This window comes from Colobus angolensis, unplaced genomic scaffold, assembly GCF_000951035.1.
Source record: "Colobus angolensis palliatus isolate OR3802 unplaced genomic scaffold, Cang.pa_1.0 Scaffold29, whole genome shotgun sequence".
Classification (NCBI taxonomy): Eukaryota; Metazoa; Chordata; class Mammalia; order Primates; family Cercopithecidae; genus Colobus; species Colobus angolensis.
This window is the reverse complement of record NW_012116154.1, coordinates 10,879,408-10,897,340: the sequence shown is the minus strand read 5'-3', so window position 1 is coordinate 10,897,340 and position 17,933 is coordinate 10,879,408.

The following is a 17,933-nucleotide window of genomic DNA, read 5'->3' as shown; positions in this document are numbered from 1 at the left end:
CCAACCAACCACAATAACCATAGTAACATGTCTCAGGAATTTTTATTCATGTTATATGATATTAGTTTTCAAAAACTGGATATTTTCTCTTGAGAATCTGGAATTTTGATAATGAAACTGTTAGCTTTTACATATGACTAGGGCTGAGACATATAAATGCATAATATTCAGTCATTCATCATGAAGACCCAAGAGGCTGAGAGTTATCTTTCCAGAACAATGAATAAAGCTGATTTTTGGAGAAAAACACAGACAACAAAAAACAAAACATCAAAAAAAAAAGAAAAGCTCTGTAACAAACCTGTACATGTACAGCAACAGACCACTGACAGTGGGATTGCAACAGGTGAAGAGTTTATGAAAAAATGCTCATCATCACTGGCCATCAGAGAAATGCAAATCAAAACCACAATGAGATACCATCTCACACCAGTTAGAATGGCAATCATTAAAAAGTCAGGAAACAACAGGTGCTGGAGAGGATGTGGAGAAATAGGAACACTTTTACACTGTTGGTGGGACTGTAAACTAGTTCAACCATTATGGAAAACAGTATGGCGATTCCTCAAGGATCTAGATCTAGATGTACCATATGACCCTGCCATCCCACTACTGGGTATATACCCAAAGGATTATAAATCATGCTGCTATAAAGACACATGCACACGTATGTTTATTGCGGCACTGTTCACAATAGCAAAGACTTGGAATCAACCCAAATGTCCATCTGTGACAGACTGGATTAAGAAAATGTGGCACATATACACCATGGAATATTATGCAGCCATAAAAAAGGATGAGTTTGCGTCCTTTGTAAGGACATGGATGCAGCTGGAAACCATCATTCTTAGCAAACAATCACAAGAACAGAAAACCAAACACCGCATGTTCTCACTTATAGGTGGTAACTGAACAATGACATCACTTGGACTTGGGAAGGGGAATATCACACATCGGGGCCTATCATGGGGAGGGGGGAGGGGGGAGGGATGGCATTGGGAGTTATACCTGATATAAATGACGAATTGATGGGTGCTGATGAGTTGATGGGTGCAGCACACCAACATGGCACAAGTATACATATGTAACAAACCTGCACGTTATGCACATGTACCCTAGAACTTAAAGTATAATAAAAAAAAAAAAATTTAAAAAAAAAAAGAGTTTAATAATCGCAAGACACTGAGCAGTGAGGACACAAGAGGAATTCTCAAGCCTCAAATGTATTTCATCCAGGGGTTTTGGGTAAGAGATTTTAAGGTGATTTTTGGAGGGCAAGGAATTGGAAAAGTTGGGGTCATCAATTGGTGGGGGTAAAAAGGATGAAATCATCAGGATGTGGTAACCGCATTCCTTCATGAGTCAGGTTTTTACTGGGCCCTCCAGACTAGGTGGTGTCTGTTGGTATGCAGAACCTAAAGAAAAAGCTCAAATAGAAGCTTATCATCTCATAATATCTTAGATTTTATCTGTAAAACAGAAAAATAGCAAAGAGTCTTGTGACAAAGGCCATGTTACCGTTATCCTGCAGTAGTAAGTAGCAACCAGCTGCAAAGAAGTAGACCAAAGGGCAAGAGGCTTCATTGATTGCTGCTGTATGCCTATTTGGGTTTTTATTTTCTCCTTAATTGATTTTGTAAAATTTTCATTGGAATAGTTTCAGGATCACTAGTTAAAACGCAAGCAATATCTGTGTGCCTGTGTGTGTGTGTGTGCGCGCATGTGTGTGTGATTCATTGACAGACTGATTGACTATTTGCATATGATAAATTCTAAGGACTCAATAAGAAAGCAAAGTTGTGGCCGGCATGGTGACTCACATCTGTAATCCCAGCACTTTGGGAGACCAAGGCGGGTGGATCACTTGAGGTCAGGAGTCTGAGATCAGCCTGACCAAAATGGAGAAACCCCGTCTCTACTAAAAATACAAAATTAGCCCCGTGTGGCAGCACATGCCTGTAATCCCAGCTACTTGGGAGGCTGAGGCAGGAGAATCACTTGAATCCAAGAGATGGAGGTTGCAGTGAGCCAAGACTTAAACATTGCACTCCAGCCTGGGCAACAAGAGTGAAACTCTGTCTCAACCAAAAAAAAAAGAAAGAAAGCAAAGTTGCTGTCTTCAAGAAAATTACAGATAAAAAGGAGAAATATATAATACATATATTATTACATCATATTATGAAGGGAACATTTATAACTGAGTTTATAATAATGTATAAGAAGCATATAACTTACTGATTCACACTGGGAAGTGGTAAGAGAAATTTGGATCAAGAAGATCAACTTTAAAGATAAAGAAAATTGAGTCACCAACTTAAAATAAGGAATTTGTATATAATTTATTCAGTGTGATGTGACCATATTCAATATTCCCATCTGGAGACCCAGCTGGTTTTTCATCAATTTCTCATCACTAAAACAAACAAAAAACAAAAGAACAACCCTAGAAAGACTATTCTTTCTCTATTGTCTTAGTAACTTTGTTGAAAATCATTTGAGCATATATTTGAAGATTTATTTCTGGGTGCTCTCCTTAATTCCATTGGTCTATGTGTTAGTCTTTTAGGCCAATACCATACTGTTTTCAATAAGGTGGCTTACTTTTGAAATAAAGAAGTGTCAAATCTCCATCTTTGTTCTGTTTTTACAACATAGTTTTGCTATTGATGTCGCTTGAGATTCCATATGAATTATAGGATAAGTTTTTCTATTTCTGCAAAAGCAAATGGTGGTGGGAAAATTAAATATCCACATGCAAAAGACTGACATTGGACTTTTCCTAACATGATACAAAAAATTAACTTAAAAATAGTTTCATAATCTAAATATTAAGGGAGGAGACCACCCCTCATATTGTCTTATGCCCAATTTCTGCCTCCAAAGAAAGAAAAAGTAAAAACTAAATGGCAGAAATGAAATCCACAAGCAGGCAGCCCAGCACCACACTCTCGGCTGGTAGTTAAAGATCGACCCCTGACCTAATCAGTTATTTTATCTATAGATTACAGACATTGTACAGAAAAGCACTACGAAAATCTCTATCCTGTTTTGTTCCAATTTAATTAACAGTGCGTGCAGTCCTCAGTCACGTACCCCTGCTTGCTCAATCGATCACGACCCTCTCACACGCACCCCTTGGAGTTGTGAGCCCTTAAGAGGGACAGGAATTGCTCACTCAGGGAGCTCGGCTCTTGAGACAGGAGTCTTGCTGATGCCCCTGGTTGAATAAACCCCTTCCTTCTTTAACTCTGTGTCTGAGGAGTTTGTTTGTGGCTCATCCTGCTACATTTCTTGGTTCCCTGACTGGAAAGCAAGGTGACTGGCAGATAGTGAAGGCATCTCCATAGGCAGCTTAAGCCTGCCCTGTGAAACATCCCTGTGGGGGATTCCAACCAGCCTGAGCGTCGTGGGTCCTGAGAGTGCTCCTGGGTAGGCATTTGCCCTGGTGGGACGCCTCACCACAGCAGTGTGTGTTAGGCCCCTGTGGAGGATCAACACAGTGGCTGAACACCAGGAAGGAAAGGGCACTTGGAGTCTGGACACCTAAAACTTGGTAAGACTAGTCTTTGAAACTTGCCCACTCCATTTGAGTGGAAGCGTGGCCTGATCACCTATGGTGTGTCTTTATCAGCACTTTGGTTTTGGTTTTGATTTTGACTTGGTTTGAATTGCTTGACAGGACCAGTCTTGGGAACTTGTCCACTCCATTTGAGTGGAAGCATGGCCTGATCACCCATGTCATGCCTGTACCGGCACTTTGGTTTTGGTTTTGACTTAGTTTGAATTGCTTGACAGGATTGATCGTGGGAACTTGCCTCTCCATTTGAGTGGAAGTGTGACTTGATCACCCATGGTGTGCCTGTACCAACACTTTGGTTTTTGCTTTTGACTTGACTTGGATCGCTTGATACTTTGGTTTTGGTTTTGACCTGGCTTGGATTTCTGGATACTCTGATTTTGGTTTGGTGCAAACTGCAAAAGTGTGTGTGCCCTTTTTACCCATTCTTTGTTTTATGGTGTGTGTGTGGTGTGAGCATGGTGTTTTGTCTTGAAGAAGCATAGGTCAGTTACAAATAAGCCTAACCTACTAGGAACAATGTTGAAAAATTTCAAAAAAGAATTTAAAGGAGACTATGGAGTACTATGATGCTAGGAAAAGTTAAAACTTCATGTAAGATAGACTGGCCAGCATTAGAGGTAGGTTGGCCATTAGAAGGAAGCCTGAACAGGTCCCTTGTTTCAAAGTTATGGCAAAATGTAACCTGTAAAGCAGGGAACCCAGACCAGTTCCCGTACATAGACACTTGGTTACAGCCGGTTTTAGACTCCTTGCCCCCAACACACAATGATTGAGAAAACAGCAGCATAAGTGGCTGGCAGAGGCAAGGAAAGACCAGCAGACAGAAAAGAAAGAGAGAGAAAGGAAAAGAGGCAAAGAGAGAGAGGAAGAGACAGAGAAGAAGAGACAGACAAAGAGGGAGTCAAGGAGAGAGAGACAAAGAAAGAGTGAGGCAGAGAGAGAAGAGACAGAGGCAAAAGGAAAGTCAAAGAGAGAGAGAGACAAAGTCAAAGAAAAAAAGAGAGAAAGAGAGAGATACACAGGTAGTTTTAAAAACAGTGTACCCTATTCCTTTAAAAGCCAAGGTAAATTTAAAACCTATAATTGATAATTGAAGGTATTCTCCATAACCCTATAACACTCCAATACCACTTTGTTGTCAGTGTAAACAATGGCATATCCTGAAAGCACTGAGGCCTTCCTATCATAAATCCTTAACCTAGTAACCCGCAGATGGCCCCAATGCATTCAATCTGTAGCGGCAACTGCTTTGCTAACAGCAACAACAACAAAAAAAACAAAGTAAAAAAAAAAAAACAACTTTCAGAGGAAGCTTCATTGTGAGCACACCTCACCAGTTCAGAAGTATCCTAAGAAAAAAATAAAGGGGGCAATATTTATATAAAAAGCGTATTATATGGTAAATTCTTGTCCTGAAATAAATTAACTGGTTGCTTAAAGAAAGAAATACTAGTAATAAGTCAGAAACTTAAGGCATGTTGAAGAATTGTCTGCGAAAGTCATGAAAGAGAAAAATGTTATTAAAAAAATTTATGCAAAAAGTTGTATAATTTGAAAGTAACCAGGTCTCCTGAATATGAAACTATTAAAAAAAGCCGGGCGCGGTGGCTCAAGCCTGTAATCCCAGCACTTTGGGAGGCCGAGACGGGCGGATCACGAGGTCATGAGATCGAGACCATCCTGGCTAACACAGTGAAACCCCGTCTCTACTAAAAAATACAAAAAACTAGCCGGGCGAGGTGGCGGGCGCCTGTAGTCCCAGCTACTCTGGAGGCTGAGGCAGGAGAATGGCGTGAACCCGGGAGGCGAAGCTTGCAGTGAGCTGAGATCCGGACACTGTACTCTAGCCTGGGCGACAGAGCGAGACTCCGTCTCAAAAAAAAAAAAAAAAAAAGAAAGAAACTATTAAAAAAAACAAAAAACAAAACAAAACAAAACAAACAGTTTATGTGCTCTGCAAGGTGTATAAGAAAAGTAAAATATACCCTTGGTAAAAGGACTATAAGGAGGCATAAGAATGTACATTTTTACCTACATTAAAAAGTTAAAAAAAAATTGTTTTGAAGGTTTAAACAAGTTTTAAAACATTAATTGTAAAGAAAATCCTGTGTGTAAACACATTAGCTAAAGTTAAAGAAGTATCATCCAGTTTTTCTGTGAACTGGACGTTAAAGTAAAAGCAGGTTTTTCTTAAAAGTAATAACAGGTTTTTCTTAAAGTACCAACGTGCTCTTTAGCAAAAATTATAAAAGGGCTAAAAAGAGTCTATAAAATCTTACCTTATGGTCAAACATTAAAAATGAGATAAATAAGGTTTAACATTAATAACACACTAATATAAAGATAAAATTTAGTTTATCTGGTATAAAAATCATATGAGAAGCATTATTAAATGTAAAACAGTATTTGGCTTTCTTTGGTTTAAAAACTGATAAAAATAGTGCTAAAGGAAATTTTTCAGTAAAAAGGCACTAAGGACTATAAAGTTCACTGCCAAGGTCCCCACATTTAAAACAAAAGGTCAATTTCTTAAAAATAATCTACTTAGTTTATCTTCCACTTTCCTTTCTCTCAAAAACTAAAAGTCTTTTAGCACATGTACCACCCCTAGAATTTGTGGTAAACCAACACCAGACTGAAGATCATATTCTCATCAAAGGGTGGAAAGAAGAAAAACTCAAGCCAGCCTGGGCGGGGACCCTCGCTTGTGCTGCTAACCATCAAGACTGTTGTTAGCACAGAAAAAAAAAAAAAAAAAAAAAAAAAGATGGACTCATCACACCCGATTCAAGAAAGCGTCCCCCTCTCCAGAGTTGTGGGTCATAGTAGTAGGGGAAAACCCTAGCAAAGTAAAGCTAAGAGAAATTTAACTCTTTTCATCTATTCTATTATTCTTTCTTCTTTCCTTGTTCTATTGCTGACCATCTAGTTATTAATGTAACCAAGTCAATTTTGCCTCAAATTATTGCATTTAATGCTTGCCTTGTTATACCCTGTGGGGACTTGCCAACTCAAAGACAGTTTTCTACTTCAGAAAAGTACTTCTATCCCTCCTGACTCTCCTCAGACTGGGCATTAGTAAACTAGGACCATTTAATCTGGTGAGATTTCGCTAAAGACCCCAGTCCCAACCAGGAGTCTTGCCCCCCATTGTAGAGCTTTTATGCCATAGTTGATCCAGTGTTCTGTGGACCACTAAAGAGCAAGGATGGACTGCCCCAACTAGTTTTTGTAATTTCCTAAAACCATATATTCATTTTACTAGGAGATCATAGAAGTTAAAGACTTAAAACACACTTTAGCAATTAAGACAGGATACCAAGATGCAAATGCCTGGTTAAAATGGGTCCAATATTCCATCTGCACGTTAAACAAAAGCAATTGTTATGCCTGTGCACATGGCAGGCCAGTGGCCCAGACTGTCCTCTTTCCACTAAGGTGGTCCTCCAGTTGACCAGGTGTGGGCTGCATGGTAGCTCTTTCCCAGGATTCTACAGCCTGGAGTGATAAGTTGTGCCAAGCTATCTTTGCTATATCCCAAAGTCCAGCACCCTGCAGGTCAGCCCCTGAGGGCCATCCAGCTTCTGTCTCCCAACATTAAATTCACTTTGTGTCTCTCACGACAGGGAGGAAGCTTAGTGTTCCTTGGAGACCTGAAAGGATGCAGTGAGCTTAAGAATTTTCAAGAGCTTATGTCAGTCAGCCCTTCTTCATCCCTGAGAGAATGTGTGGTGGTATTGTGGTGGACCTTTACTGGGTGCTCTGCCAAATAACTGGAGTGGCACTTGTACTTTAGTCCAGTTGGCTATCCCTTTCACCCTGGCATTTCATCAACCAGAAGGAAAAAAAAAAAAAGACATCATAAAGCGAGAGAAGCCCCTTATAGGTCTTTCAACTCTCATGTATATTTAGATGCAATTGGAGTCCCATGGGAAATACCAGATCAATTTAAAGCTTGAAATCAAATAGCTGCAGGATTTGAGTCAATATTTTGGTGGGTGACAGTTAATAAAAACATAGATTAGATAAACTACATTTATTACAACCAACAACAACGATCTTTTCATTAGTTAAAAGAAAAACTCATGTCACCCCCAACCCTGAGGCTACCTGACCTGACAAAACTCTTTACACTCGATGTGTCAGAAAGACAAAAAATGGCAGTCAAAGTTTTAACCCAGACTGTGGGGCCCTGGCCAAGGCCAGTGGCCTATCTCTCAAAACAACTAGACAGGATTTCCAAAGGCTGGCCCCCAGGTCTAAGGGCCCTAGCAGCAACGACCCTGTTAGCACAAGAAGCAGATAAACTAACTCCTAGGCAAAGCCTGAATATAAAGGCCCCCATGCTGTGGTAATTTTATTGAGGACTGGTGGGGGCTCAGAAGTGATGAGTAAAGTGTTAGCCAAAACAGAAGAAAAAGGGGTGCCCAAACAAGTCACCTTAAAATTTGATGCCTGTGCTGTTATTAATAGTAATAAGTTAGGATTAAGGTGTGGTTCTCTTAATTAGAAAAGAGGCTATATGGCAGAAAATAAGTACATCTGTCATAAATTAGGACTGTGTGGAAATAAACGTAAATACTGGTCTTGTGCCATTTAGGCCACTTGGATAAACAAACAAACAAAAAAAAATGAAAAGGATTCAGTCCACCTTCAGAAGGGAAAAGATGGTCCTTCCTGTACTAAGGGAGAGTGTAACCCCTTAGAGACAGTAATAACCAATCTCCTTGATCCTAGCTGGAAAAAAGAGGAGCATGCAACCTTAGGAATCAATGGGGCCAGACTGGATCCTTGAGTAAATATCTTGGTTCGAGGAGAAGTTTACAAATGCTCTCCTGAGTCAGTGTTTCAAACTTTCTATGATGAAGTAAATGTGCCAGTACCAGAAATTCCGGGAAAAACAAGAAATTTGTTTTTGCAATTAGCCGAGAATATAACCCAGTCTCTCAATGTCACTTCATGTTATGTATGTGGAGGAAATGTAACAGGAGATCAATGGCCGTAGGAAGCCCGAGAATTAGTACCTACAGACCCAGATCCTGATGAATTCCCGGCTCAAAAGAATCACCCTGATAATTTCTAAGTCCTAAAAGCCTCAATTATTGGGCAACATTGCATAGCTAGAGAAGAAAAAGAATCCACTCACCCCGTAGGATGACTTAGTTGTCTGAGACAGAAACTGTATAATGGCACCACAAAAACAGTCACTTGGTGGAGTTCAAATCACACAGAAACAAATCCATTTAGTAAATTCCCAAAGTTGCAAGCTGTGTAGACACCCGGAGTCCCACTGGGACTGGAGAGCCCCCACTGGATTATACTGGATATGTAAGCATAGAGTTTATGCCAAATTACCTGACCAGTAGGCAGGTAGTTGTGTTATTAGCACTATTAAACCATCTTTCTTCCTACTCCCCATAAAAGCAGGCGAACTCCTGGGCTTCCCTGTCTATGCTTCCCGCGAAAAGAGAAGCACAGCTGTAGAAAATTGAAAAAAATCATAAATGGCCCCCTGAGAGAATCATACAATATTGTAGGCCTGCTACTTAGGCACAAGACAGCTCATGAGGATACCGGACCCCCATTTACATGGTCAACCGAATCATATGGTTACAAGTTGTCTTAAAAATAATCACTAATAAAATCAGCAGAGCCTTGACTATTCTGGCCCAGCAAGAAACTCAGATGAGAAATGCTATCTATCATAATAGATTAGGTCTCGACTACTTGCTAGCAGCTGAAGGAGAGGTGTGTAGGAAATTTAAACGTACTAATTGCTGCCTACGCATAGATAATCAAGGGCAAGTGGTTGAAGACGTAGTTAAAGATATGACAAAACTGGCACATGTGCCCATGCAAGTGTGGCATAGATTTGATCTTAGGACCATGTTTGGAAAATGGTTCCCAGCACTAGGAGGATTTACAACTCTTATAATAAAAGTTATAATAGTAATAGGAACCTGCTTACTGCTCCCTTGTTTGCTACCTGTACTTCAAATGATAAAAAGCTTCATCACTACCTTAGTTCACCAAAATGCTTCAGTGCAAGTGTACTATATGAATCACTATCTATCTGACTTACAAGAAGACATAGGTAGTAAAAATGAAAGTGAGAACTACTACTATTGAGTGAGAGTCTCAAAGAGGGGGAATAAGGGAGACCACCCCTCGTATTGTCTTATGCCCAATTTCTGCCTCCAAAGAGAGAAAAATAAAAACTAAAAGGTAGAAATGAAATCCACAAACAGACAGCCCGGTGCCATACCCTGGGCCTGGTAAAGATCGACCTCTGACCTAATTGGTTATGTTATCTACAGATTACAGACATTGTATAGAAAAGCACCATGAAAATCTCTAGCCTGTTTTGTTCCAATCTAATTACCGGTGCATGCAGCCCCCAATCACGTACCCCTGCTTGCTCAATCGATCACGACCATCTCACATCTCATCACATCTCACGTGCACCCCCTTAGAGTTATGAGTCCTTAAAAGGGACAGGAATTGCTCACTCAGGGAGCTCAGCTCTTGAGACAGGAGTGTTGCCGATGCCCCCAGCTGAATAAACTCGTTGTCTGAGGAGTTTTGTCTGTGGCTGGTCCTGCTACAATATGAGACCTAATGTTATAAAACTCTAGAAGAAATTCTAAGACAAAAGATTCACAGAATTGTATTTAACATTGGTTTTTTGGATATAGCACTAAAAGCATAGACAACAAAGGAAAAAATAGGTAAGTTGGATGTTATCAAAATTTATAATTTTTATGCATCAAAGACGATTATCAAGAATGAAAAACAAGCCGGGCGCGGTGGCTGAAGCCTGTAATCCCAGCACTTTGGGAGGCCGAGATGGGCGGATCACGAGGTCAGGAGATATCCTGGTTAACATGGTGAAACCCCGTCTCTACTAAAAATACAAACAAAATTAGCCGGGCGAGGTGGCAGGCGCCTGTGGTCCCAGCTACTCGGGAGGCTGAGGCAGGAGAATGGCGTGAACCTGGGAGGTGGAGGTTGCAGTGAGCTGAGATCCGGCCACTGCACTCCAGCCTGGGCGACAGAGCAAGACTCCATCTCAAAAAAAAAAAAAAAAAAAAATGAAAAACACAACTCACAAAATGGAAGAAAAATATAGTTTAAATCACATACCTCATAAGGGATTAATAAGTAGTATATATATTTTAAAATCTTCTACTATTCAACATCAAAAAATAACCAATCAATGCTTTAAAAATGAGCAAAAGGCTTGAATAGACTTTTTTCAAAGACAATATTCACAAGTAACCAATAAGGACATTAAAATATATTCAACATTACTATTTATTAGTAAAATATGAAACAAAACCATAATGAGGTACCACTTTGCATCCATTAACACACACACACACACACACACAGACACAGAATTAAAAAATAACAACTGTTTTGGAGTATGTGGAAAAATTAAAATCCATATACATTGCTAGTGAGAAGGTAAAATCATGCAGTCACTATGGAAAACAGTAAAGCTTTCCTCAAAATACTAAACATAGACTTACCATATAACCAGCAATTTCACTTCTGGGCATATACTCCAAAGAATTGAAAGCAAGGACTAAAACAGATATTTGTACACCAATGTTCATGGCAGCATTATTTACAATAGCCAAAAGATACAAACAGCACAAATGCTCATCAATAGATAAAAAAGCAAAATGTGGCATATGTATAATAGAATATTATTCAACCTTAAAATGAACTGAATTCTGATATGTACTGAAATATGGATAACACTTGTTGGCATTATGCTAAGTCAACTAGGCAAGACAGAAAAGCACAAATGTTGTATGACCCTATTTACATGAGATACCTGAAATATTAACATTTATAGAAACAAAGTAAATTAGTAGTTACAAGGGGTTGGGAAGGGGAATGGGGAGTTATTGCTTAATGAATATCAAGTTTCAGTTTGAAATGATAAAAAATTCTGTAGATAGATAATGGCAATGGTTGATGCAATGAAGATACAACAGTGTGAATGTTCTTAATGCTACTGAACTGTACACTTAAAAAAAATCGAAATGGTAAATTTTATGTTATATATATTTTACAATAATAAAAACAATTTTAAAGAACTACCTGATTTAAGGTAGTCTCTTTCTAAGTTCCTAGAATTGAGAAATTTTGTCACTTTCCAAGTCCCCTCTCTTAAAAACATTTGGTAAACTCACAGAAATTATTTTATAAATCTAAGCCCCATTTCCAATATACATGTAAGTGATTTACAAAAGGAAAAAAAAAGGTAGTATCAGGAAATAGGTGGTATTCTCTCGGGTGTAGGTTAAATTTTCTTATCTTTCCCTAGAAAAGTAAAAGTGATCTTTAAGGGCTGCCCTCACTACATTGCTACAAAAACTAAATAAACAACTCTTGGGCAGGTGCACAGATATCTTGCAAATTCAAAGAAAACACATTTTCAGGACTTTCATGGATTTTTTTCCAGCAGTAAACATGAAGAGTATTATTCAGGACTACTTATACTGACAAAGACTTTATACTTGAAAATCTGATCTTTGTTTAAACACAAAGAAAAAAATTTTGACAAAGTTTCACTACTATTCAAAATCTGCTTGAATATAAAAATATATGCCATTATTCCATGATTTTGCTGAATGAATATATAATAGTACTGAAAGAGAAGAAAATATGTTTGAATTATACCACCTCACAAAGTAATGTCCCAAAGTAGAGTGAAATAATTTGTAGCAAAATGTGTCATGGCTAGCTTAAAATAATTTTACATTATAGAAATATATGAAAGGCATAAGTTTAAATAGCAATCTTAAAAAGTCCAATTCATAATAGTGATCAATACATAAAATTTATAGCAAACTTAATATGTTAGCACAAGGAAATCAAGATGATACCTAGCATCTGGAATAAGAAATTTATAAAGATTGTATAATTTTAATTACAGAATGCATGACTTATGTTCCATTATCCAGTCTTTTCTACTTCTATGTGGTGCTTTCAGTTTAGCCTCACTGGATTTCTTTTAATACATTTAACTTACTTTCTCCAATGTGATGTAAAGAAGTAAATCAAGACTCTTTATGTTTGCATGTTTTTCAGAGAAAAAAAAAGTAATGTAACATTTTTTTCTAAAAAAAATTCCCAAATATGAATGTATTAATTATAATTTCGTGACTATTGCTTATTTTTAAGAAATTAAATATATGTGCTGCAAGGATTCCTTTCATCACTTAAGTTGAGTCAACATTGTATTAGGAGAATTGTTTATTCAGGGTTGTATATTTTCAAGTGATGTGTCTGTCATTGTTTCAGTGTTTTGAATGTAAAATATGTTGTTTGTTCTTATAGCTACCATTTTTTTCCGTGGAAATTTTAATGCTTATCTCTGGAAAAATAGTTCTAAATTGGTTGACTAAAACATAAAATTAACCTAAAACATTGAAATCTTATTTTATTTATTATATAATGTGAATCTATCTCTCTCCCTATATATATAGACAAGACAAACTGCAAATATGACAGTTTGCACAAGCAGTGAAATGGAAGTATGATGATGCATATTTGACATCTGAATCAGTGATCTAATGACTCACACTTTGCTTTCCATTATGTAGTATCATCAAACAGTGTTATTTAGCTACTGATTGAGTCTCATTATACTATAAAGGAGTACAGTAACCACTATGAAAAACCAATAGCAATGCTCCAGACCAAGCACTTTGTGAAATTTATAAATGTTACCCACAGAATCAAAAAAGCTCAAACCACAAAGACATAATTAAAAGTTGTAATATTTGTTTAAAAAAGGGGTGGTTTACCTTTTTATTGGGAGTTGTATAAATCAAGTCACAATGTAGATTATAAATATGCTCCCAAATAAAGCAGAAGCAATAGCAAATTTATTTAATTAAACAAAACATATTAATAGATTTTACTGTGAAGGATAATAGCATGACTTTAGTGCATGAAGATTGATACTCTTTTTACAACAAGTTGAAAATCTCGAATGTATGTAGGAATTAACATCTGGCCTAGGTTTATTATGGATTCAAGACAGATTATTTTGTCCAATTAAAAATTATGAGTTTTAATGATGACTAGAGAAGTAATACTTGAATGCAAATCCATCTAACATTCAAAGAGAACATTTGAGATTTAAAAAGCCATGCAGTTTTGATTCAATATTGAAGTAAATTTTAGAAACTTTAGTATGAACAAAATTCCTCACGTAACTATCCAGCAATCAATGAGAAGAACTGGCAGGAACTGCAGATTAAGTATTTCCATTCCAAATTGGAGTGAATGTCAAGACAAACTTGAAAAAGAAAAAAAAGATTATGATTTTGTATTTGTTTATTTTCTTGTTTTTAATTTGGGCTATGTGAAAATACGCTTCTATGATAACTGAGAATGTCAGAAAAGATTACTTCTATAATTATAACAGCTTTAACAAAGGAATGCCATGAAAAATTTCTAATGTCCTTAATAGTCATGAATTCACAGGCATAACATCATCATATTTTATATACAGAATGATCATTTAAAAAATATTTAGGATAAGATAATAGGATAATTATGATAATAATTGCATTTATATTGTGAAATATTCAATTCTTTCGGGAAAATGTCAGAAAACACATAGGTACCTTTTGAAGAATACAAAGACCACTCTTTCACTCAATATCAAAGTTAAAAAGTGATAAAATGACTGAAGACTTCACAATTTCGTTTCTCCTAAGGCCTAAAGATTCCACTGTTCCATCTTCTAGTTCATTCATTCTTGCTTAGGACATGTATACTCTTGCTTAGTTTTGTAAAAACTGCAGTGAAAGCCAACTGTTCTACTTCTTACTGTTATTTTATTATTTTTAAGTATTTTTATTGTTCATAGATTCCTTGCATATAATCTTAAGCTTTGAACAAGCAGTTATATTTATTTTATTATCTTTATCTAATTATATAATTATATGAAGTAGTTATGTATTTTCTTTCTTTTTTTTTTTGGTTTTGGTTTGGTTTGGTTGTTTTTGCAACTCATGCTGCATTTTTGCTCTCTGTAAATAGATATTTTGACTACAACTTTGTTGTTTTCCTTAAAAACTGATTTTAGGGCTTCTTCATGACGTTTGGTAGAACTGGGTTCCTTTGAGATGACACGTGCCAAGCACCTGAATGTACCATGAAAGATTTCCAGTTCCTAATTTTTGACTTCTTGACTTCATACAAGTAGTAAATTTTAGCTGCAAAGCTGCATTATAAGAAATGTATGGATATAAATTCTCAGTTATGTTTTTCACATGTCTGTTTATTACATTTCTTCATATTTAACATTCCAACTGATAGCAAGTTACGAAGGAATTAATATTCCATGTGGTACCTAAGGAGTATATTTCACATTCCCACTTATATTCAGAGTTCTGGCTTCGGTTTTGAAAGATTCCTTTGATACCCCACTGTGGGTGGTCTGTGCTTGGGCCTTGTCCTTTCTCTGTGGTGCTTTAAATAATTAATTCTAAGTTCACAGGGTCTGGGAGACCTCAGATGAAAACTGGCACCAAGAAAGCACTTTGATTCCCTGACTCACTTCCCCACTCAGGTCTCTAACCTGAAATCATCTAACATTATTATCATATAACTAATGATTTTTAAGGCAATATATTGTACATTTTATCCAGAACTATCAGTTTTTTCAGTACAGGGATCAATCCAAGTGCTATCCAGTCATATTAGCAGAAGTAGCTGTTCAGATTTTTTTGTTGTTGTCTGGTAAAAAATGATATAATCAATGTGAATTTTATTATTCTCTACCAGCAAATTATTTTCTTTATTCGTTATGGAATTTAAGACTATTATTATTAGTGAGCACAATTACCACCATATTGAAACACTAACATAAAAACTGACAAAATATTCTCCAAAGATAATGGAATCCAAAGGTATACAAGGAAATCATATATCAGCCTGCCATGTGAAAACATGAAAACATCCAGCCTTGGCACGTATGTACTATGCCTCTGAGTTTAGTGTGAGATTTAATCTCAATCTATAGGAAGGACTAAATCCTTGATGCACATTTTATTCCCCAAACCAAGTAATTTCTTCTATTCATAGACAATCATAATCGTTTTATAGTAATTTTTAATTTACAAGAGATAATAAAGAATAAGAAAAAACTTTGTTGATTTAAAGTCCAAGCCATTGATCATGGAGCAAATCATAGAAGCTTAGGTAGAAGGCTACAGATATTGTCATTTCTCACAGTATTATAATAAAATAATATTTTAAAAGGATATATTATGTTTTACTCTCATTGTTAATATTTTTAAGTGTTTAATGATGTAATTTATATTTATGAAGCACTGATGATCCTGAAAATTTGAAAACCTTCCTCTGAAAAAATATGTACATTCTTTTTCTGGATGGATGATTCATGATGTAAGCAAATGCCCATCCGTTTATGTGTTCAGTCTTATACTCTACTGATTTTTGATCCATTAATTTAATTTTTAGATTAAATTCAACTTTCCCTATTCATGTGAAATACATAATAAATTGTATTTGTCTATATAGTGGAAAATGTGTATCTTTGGTATTTAAAATCAGGATTAACTAAATGTATCAGGAGCCTTCATAACTTATCACAGAAGATGGTACTTCATAAATAGTGTTTTCTTAAAAGTCTTTGACTTCTAGGAAGCTGACTAGTTCAGGGGTTTATTAGTCTACTGATAACGTCAGAACAATTTTTCACATTCACTTAGAGTGAAAGCTATTCAGAAAAGATGCTTACTGGGATTTGAACATAATGGCTTTTTCTAATTCACTCCCACACTTGCCACCCACATATTTTCTTTGTATTATTTCACAGACGAAATTAGATCCACAGTCAAGAGTTTATAATTAAACTGACATTGTTATTGTGTTTCTAGTATATCCACAACAATGATCAAAGATTAACTAAAGGTCAAGGCACAATGTGTTAGAAAACAAGCAAACACACACACACACACACACACACATGCTAAACTGGCAATTAAGGTTAACAGCATATAATAAGTGGAAATTATTCCTTCTTGGTGATGGGAAATTCTACTCTAACCAAATGTGAAAATGAAAAGTAATGGTGACAGAAATTAATTTTGTTCGTATCATGAGCATTCATAGCAGACAGAGCACCAGGCAAGATCATAGAGTGGAAAAATTCGAAAGCACAAAAGACTTAATAAGACCATCAGGTTCATCTCACACTCAGTAAAAGCTTGCTTAGCATAAGAATGATGAATGGTTCTTAGTCTTCTCTAGCTTGAAATATTTTGAAAAGCAGGACATTTGTTCTTTCTATTTCAATTCAGTATAGTCCCAGGCTAACACAAACATGCCCAATGTGTGTACCTGGAGATCCACAAAAATTTGTTCATTAAACATAGTCAGTTCTGCCTTTTCTGTTCTTTTGGATAGCTTTTCCCACTGTCAAAATGGTCTCAATGTAGTTTCTAGAGTCTTCTAGGTCATAACAAAAGCCATGAAGCATTTACTCATCTCTATAGTTTTTATTTTTATATTGCTTTTTAAAATATTGTATACTTTTAAATTTTGAATTAATACTAGACTTACAAAAGGGTTGCAAAAGTAGTAAAGATACCTCCCTTATATCTTTCTTCCATTTTCTCCAATGTTAATGTCTTAACCATAGCACAATTATCAAAAGTAGAAAATTAATATTGCTACAATATTATTTTTAAAACTACAGAGTTTATTCAAATGCTGTCAGGTTTTCCACTATTGCCCTCATGTTGAATACTTGTACCTAGTTATGTGAGACTGGATTTCCTGAAAGTAAGTACAGCTAGAGAGATTTATCTCGGAGTCATAAACATATAGAGTAATTAAAGCCATGATTTTGGAGATCACCTAGAAAGTGAATGCAAATAGAAAATGAGTTACCAAAGCACTGATCGCTAAAGTCAGCTATCATTTAGAAACTGGCAAGATGAGACTTTATCAAATAGACTGAATGGGTCTATCTGGTGAGTTTTGAAGTAAACCAAGTAGTTAGCATGTCACTGCAGATGAATGAATGAAAAAAGGCGTGCGTATGTGTGTATGTGTGTGTATCAGGTATAGAGAAAAACACTGATGATTCAAGAAAAAAATACATATTTACTAATTGTGAGAAAGAGTCCTTGAGTAAAAAATATGGCATTTGATTTTGTGTTTACAAAGCATAGCTGAGGACGGTGGCTCACGTCTGTAAACCCAGCATTTTGGGAGGCTGAGGTGAGTGGATCATTTTGAGGTCAGGAGTTTGAGACCAGCCTGTCCAACATGGTGAAACCCTGCCTCTACT